Raw genomic sequence first — 7,402 nt, forward strand, 5'->3', positions numbered from 1 at the left:
ACATAGAAAAACTATGTGTGTGTGTGTGTGTGTGTGAGTGAGTGTGTGGAAAAAGTGAAAAGAAGGTGGCTTAAGTTGATACAGTAAGTTGGATCTCAAATTATAACCAGTACAGCCTAATGCCATTACCTCACCAGGTTCCCCATCTCTGTTTATAGAGACAGGAAGCAACGTAGCACAACCAGATTGTACCATAACAAACATTATTTAAATGTCATACAATTCATGCTCTAAATCAAAGCAATTTTGCTAATCATCACATTTCTATTCAGCAGCCTGGTTATTACCATGGGAAAAGAGAGGTCTCTCCCCATGATTTACGCATTGCAAGTTCTCCAATGTGAAAAAAAATTGCAAATTGTTTTGGGCTACGGGCCCCCTGCACCCCAAGGGCCCCTGGGCAGAGGCCCCGCTGGCCAGGTCCGTAATCCGTCCCTGCGTCTAGTAAATGCTGTGAATGTAAATGAAATGGTCCTCACTTTATTCACCACATTTTCTTTTTGATGAAGATTTTTGTACAGGTTGATATCATCATGTCTGCTGGTCATCATCCCGTTCTTCAGGCTGTCATTTACCTGTCAGCCGGAGCTGTAGGTATAAATCGTTCAAATTTGGATTTGATCAGAACTCAGGTGGATCCATCTCTCAGCTGCACTTTAAAGTGTTAGCAATGGATTAGTAGAAAAATTGCTAAAACGTCACCACCACCACCTGTGGAACACCTCCTTGTGCACCACCTCTTTACACTCGTAAATCTTAAGCATCACCTAGGAAACGCTGGTTCTCCTTCACACCCTCATGTGAGTGCAGAAGAAAATGACCTGTCACACTGCAGGAACAGGTGATCTCAAGTACGAACAAGATATAATAAATATACTCATTTATAATAACCACAGGGGAAGTGGACGTGGACCTACGCAAGCACGAATTCATGCAGGTCGTATAAAAACCACAGACTGGCGGAGTCTTCTACTGCGACAACTGGTTTGCATGGATTTTTGTGCAGGATCCGTCCTGTCCTGTCGCTGCAGTGACATTTGGAAGGCGTGCGTGGGGTCAGTGGCCTCCATCTTCTCATCCCTGGTGCTCTGGCCCACCGAGCTGGTCAGGTGCCGCCTGCAGGCCATCAGGCAAAATCGCCAGCGGCCAGAAAAAAGTTTGAACGATGAAGTGACAGCAAAGACATACGATGGGAAAAATGAACAAACACATTATTGTGAACAAACACTGTTAGCTGAATACTGAATACTTTGCCGTTAAAAAGTTATTATTTAGAATACATTTTTGGGATGTATCATTCGTTAATATATAGTTAATAATACTTTTTCAATAATGTCATAATACATTATAATAGTGGTACATTATAAAAGGCGATTTATTAACGTCTCCCAGGACCGTGGTCAGAGATGTTATCCAGAATGATGGACCTCTCGGTTTCTACTGAGGTCTGACTACTGACCATCTGCAGAGAGCTGCAACGGTCATCTCCAAACTCGACTACTGTAACTCTCTCCTGGCTGGAGCCTCTGCAGTCACCATAAAACCACTCCAGATGGTCCAGAATATGGCAGCTCGTCTCATCTTCAATCAGCCAAAATACACCCATGTTCCACCTCTTCTTACCTCCCTCCACTGGCTCCCGGTAGCTGCTCGCATTGAGTTCAAATTCTTGATGCTCCCCTACAGGGCTGTAAATGGAACTGCGCCCTCCTACATCAACACAATACTACCTAGCTACACCCCTGCACAGAAGCTACAATACTACCTCCTACATCAACACACTACTACCTAGCTACACTCCCGCACAGAAGCTACAATACTACCTCCTACATCAACACACTACTACCTAGCTACACTCCTGCACAGAAGCTACAATACTACCTCCTACATCAATACAATACTACCTAGCTACACTCCTGCACAGAAGCTACAATACTACCTCCTACATCAACACAATACTACCTAGCTACACCCCTGCACAGAAGCTACAATACTACCTCCTACATCAACACAATACTACCTAGCTACAGTCCTGCACAGAAGCTACAATACTACCTCCTACATCAACACAATACTACCTAGCTACACTCCTGCACAGAAGCTACAATACTACCTCATACATCAACACACTACTACCTAGCTACACTCCTGCACAGAAGCTACAATACTACCTCCTACATCAACACACTACTACCTAGCTACACTCCTGCACAGAAGCTACAATACTACCTCCTACATCAACACACTACTACCTAGCTACACCCCTGCACAGAAGCTACAATACTACCTCCTACATCAACACAATACTACCTAGCTACACCCCTGCACAGAAGCTACAATACTACCTCCTACATCAACACAATACTACCTAGCTACACTCCCGCACAGAAGCTACAATACTACCTCCTACATCAACACACTACTACCTAGCTACACCCCTGCACAGAAGCTACAATACTACCTCCTACATCAACACAATACTACCTAGCTACACTCCTGCACAGAAGCTACAATACTACCTCCTACATCAACACAATACTACCTAGCTACACTCCTGCACAGAAGCTACAATACTACCTCCTACATCAACACAATACTACCTAGCTACACCCCTGCACAGAAGCTACAATACTACCTCCTACATCAACACACTACTACCTAGCTACACTCCCGCACAGAAGCTACAATACTACCTCCTACATCAACACACTACTACCTAGCTACACTCCCGCACAGAAGCTACAATACTACCTCCTACATCAACACAATACTACCTAGCTACACCCCTGCACAGAAGCTACAATACTACCTCCTACATCAACACACTACTACCTAGCTACACCCCTGCACAGAAGCTACAATACTACCTCCTACATCAATACAATACTACCTAGCTACACTCCCGCACAGAAGCTACAATACTACCTCCTACATCAACACACTACTACCTAGCTACACTCCCGCACAGAAGCTACAATACTACCTCCTACATCAACACAATACTACCTAGCTACACCCCTGCACAGAAGCTACAATACTACCTCCTACATCAACACACTACTACCTAGCTACACTCCCGCATAGAAGCTACAATACTACCTCCTACATCAACACAATACTACCTAGCTACACTCCCGCACAGAAGCTACAATACTACCTCCTACATCAACACAATACTACCTAGCTACACTCCCGCACAGAAGCTACAATACTACCTCCTATATCAATACACTACTACCTAGCTACACTCCTGCACAGAAGCTACAATACTACCTCCTACATCAACACAATACTACCTAGCTACACCCCTGCACAGAAGCTACAATACTACCTCCTACATCAACACAATACTACCTAGCTACACTCCCGCACAGAAGCTACAATACTACCTCCTACATCAACACACTACTACCTAGCTACACCCCTGCACAGAAGCTACAATACTACCTCCTACATCAACACAATACTACCTAGCTACACTCCTGCACAGAAGCTACAATACTACCTCCTACATCAACACAATACTACCTAGCTACACTCCTGCACAGAAGCTACAATACTACCTCCTACATCAACACAATACTACCTAGCTACACCCCTGCACAGAAGCTACAATACTACCTCCTACATCAACACACTACTACCTAGCTACACTCCCGCACAGAAGCTACAATACTACCTCCTACATCAACACACTACTACCTAGCTACACTCCCGCACAGAAGCTACAATACTACCTCCTACATCAACACAATACTACCTAGCTACACCCCTGCACAGAAGCTACAATACTACCTCCTACATCAACACACTACTACCTAGCTACACCCCTGCACAGAAGCTACAATACTACCTCCTACATCAATACAATACTACCTAGCTACACTCCCGCACAGAAGCTACAATACTACCTCCTACATCAACACACTACTACCTAGCTACACTCCCGCACAGAAGCTACAATACTACCTCCTAAATCAACACAATACTACCTAGCTACACCCCTGCACAGAAGCTACAATACTACCTCCTACATCAACACACTACTACCTAGCTACACTCCCGCACAGAAGCTACAATACTACCTCCTACATCAACACAATACTACCTAGCTACACTCCCGCACAGAAGCTACAATACTACCTCCTACATCAACACAATACTACCTAGCTACACTCCCGCACAGAAGCTACAATACTACCTCCTACATCAACACAATACTACCTAGCTACACTCCCGCACAGAAGCTACAATACTACCTCCTATATCAATACACTACTACCTAGCTACACTCCTGCACAGAAGCTACAATACTACCTCCTACATCAACACAATACTACCTAGCTACACCCCTGCACAGAAGCTACAATACTACCTCCTACATCAACACAATACTACCTAGCAACACTCCCGCACAGAAGCTACAATACTACCTCCTACATCAACACACTACTACCTAGCTACACCCCTGCACAGAAGCTACAATACTACCTCCTACATCAACACAATACTACCTAGCTACACTACTGCACAGAAACTACAATACTACCTCCTACATCAACACAATACTACCTAGCTACACTCCTGCACAGAAGCTACAATACTACCTCCTACATCAACACAATACTACCTAGCTACACCCCTGCACAGAAGCTACAATACTACCTCCTACATCAACACACTACTACCTAGCTACACTCCTGCACAGAAGCTACAATACTACCTCCTACATCAACACACTACTACCTAGCTACACTCCTGCACAGAAGCTACAATACTACCTCCTACATCAACACACTACTACCTAGCTACACCCCTGCACAGAAGCTACAATACTACCTCCTACATCAATACAATACTACCTAGCTACACTCCTGCACAGAAGCTACAATACTACCTCCTACATCAACACAATACTACCTAGCTACACTCCTGCACAGAAGCTACAATACTACCTCCTACATCAACACACTACTACCTAGCTACACTCCTGCACAGAAGCTACAATACTACCTCCTACATCAACACACTACTACCTAGCTACACTCCTGCACAGAAGCTACAATACTACCTCCTACATCAACACAATACTACCTAGCTACACTCCCGCACAGAAGCTACAATACTACCTCCTACATCAACACAATACTACCTAGCTACACTCCCGCACAGAAGCTACAATACTACCTCCTACATCAACACACTACTACCTAGCTACACTCCCGCACAGAAGCTACAATACTACCTCCTACATCAACACACTACTACCTAGCTACACCCCTGCACAGAAGCTACAATACTACCTCCTACATCAATACAATACTACCTAGCTACACTCCTGCACAGAAGCTACAATACTACCTCCTACATCAATACAATACTACCTAGCTACACTCCTGCACAGAAGCTACAATACTACCTCCTACATCAACACACTACTACCTAGCTACACTCCTGCACAGAAGCTACAATACTACCTCCTACATCAACACACTACTACCTAGCTACACTCCTGCACAGAAGCTACAATACTACCTCCCACATCAACACACTACTACCTAGCTACACTCCTGCACAGAAGCTACAATACTACCTCCCACATCAACACAATACTACCTAGCTACACTCCCGCACAGAAGCTACAATACTACCTCCTACATCAACACACTACTACCTAGCTACACTCCCGTACAGAAGCTACAATACTACCTCCTACATCAACACACTACTACCTAGCTACACTCCTTCACAGAAGCTACAATACTACCTCCTACATCAACACACTACTACCTAGCTAAACTCCTGCACAGAAGCTACAATACTACCTCCTACATCAACACACTACTACCTAGCTACACTCCTGCACAGAAGCTACAATACTACCTCCTACATCAACACACTACTACCTAGCTACACTCCTGCACAGAAGCTACAATACTACCTCCTACATCAACACACTACTACCTAGCTACACTCCTTCACAGAAGCTACAATACTACCTCCTACATCAACACACTACTACCTAGCTAAACTCCTGCACAGAAGCTACAATACTACCTCCTACATCAACACAATACTACCTAGCTACACTCCCGCACAGAAGCTACAATACTACCTCCTACATCAACACAATACTACCTAGCTACACTCCCGCACAGAAGCTACAATACTACCTCCTACATCAACACACTACTACCTAGCTACACTCCCGCACAGAAGCTACAATACTACCTCCTACATCAACACAATACTACCTAGCTACACTCCCGCACAGAAGCTACAATACTACCTCCTACATCAACACAATACTACCTAGCTACACTCCCGCACAGAAGCTACAATACTACCTCCTACATCAACACACTACTACCTAGCTACACTCCTGCACAGAAGCTACAATACTACCTCCTACATCAACACAATACTACCTAGCTACACTCCTGCACAGAAGCTACAATACTACCTCCTACATCAACACACTACTACCTAGCTACACTCCTGCACGCTCTCTCAGATCAGCAAACAGAAGGAGACTAAAAATTCCTTCTCCACGGGGTCTCCGATTCCAATCATCTCTGTTCTCCGTTGTTGTCCCTGGCTGGTGGAACAACCTGCCCTCCTCCACACGACTAGCCGAGACTATCACCACTTTTAAGAAGCAGGTGAAAACCCTCTTGTTCAAAAAATATTACAGACAAATCTAACACTTACACAAGCACATACGTACACATTGCACAAACAATACAAAAATTTATAAATACATTATAATTTTTCTTCGTCTAGCATCTAACAATCTCTGAGCATGCTCTTCAGTGACAAGTTGAGCCTTATCAGGGCTCTTAGTTTGTAAACTCGATATTCTATAGAAGTCGAACGAGAATTGCTGGTGTCTTCCTCTTGTAAGTCGCTTTGGATAAAAGCGTCTGCTAAATAAAGTAAAGTAAAGTAAAGTAAAGCTGCCTGGGTACTTCTGCTTCTTCAACGGATACCTTGTTTGCAAAATCAATGGGATGGGAGAAGGGAGACATCGGTAAGATTCCCTCATGACGAATTTGCAGATATCTCTTCTGCAGGGGAGGTTCCTCTCATGTTCAGTGGAGGTTTTGGAGGGGCCTGTCTCTTCTTGGTGGTGTATCCCATAGATTGTGTCAAGTCCAGGATCCAAGTGCTCTCATTGGCTGGACAGCAAGAGGGCTTCTTCTGCACGGAAGGTGCAGAAGCCCATTTTTATTATATATTTGTTGTGCTGTCTAAAGCTCTTCCAACTTTTAAAAACCATGTATTTGTTTTCTGCCTTTAGGCATGGAACCGCTGTACTCTGGCCTAGCGGGTAACACACTCGCCTATGAACCAGAAGACCCAGGTTCAAACCCCACTTACTACCATCTTGTCCCTGAGCAAG

The 7,402-nt window shown here is 44.4% G+C and overlaps 1 long non-coding RNA gene across 1 annotated transcript; it reads right to left on the reverse strand.

The window, feature by feature from the left end:
* Positions 1-440: 440 nt before the first annotated feature.
* LOC114801648 (uncharacterized) lies at positions 441-7,004 on the reverse strand. The gene is made up of 3 exons (XR_003751609.1): positions 6,990-7,004; positions 918-1,116; positions 441-588 (listed from the first exon to the last, which is right to left on the reverse strand). It is a non-coding gene; the product is annotated as an uncharacterized LOC114801648 (long non-coding RNA).
* Between the last annotated feature and the right edge of the window lie 398 nt (positions 7,005-7,402).

The sequence above is a fragment of the Denticeps clupeoides genome, chromosome 13 (assembly GCF_900700375.1).
Source record: "Denticeps clupeoides chromosome 13, fDenClu1.1, whole genome shotgun sequence".
In the NCBI taxonomy this organism is placed as follows: Eukaryota; Metazoa; Chordata; class Actinopteri; order Clupeiformes; family Denticipitidae; genus Denticeps; species Denticeps clupeoides.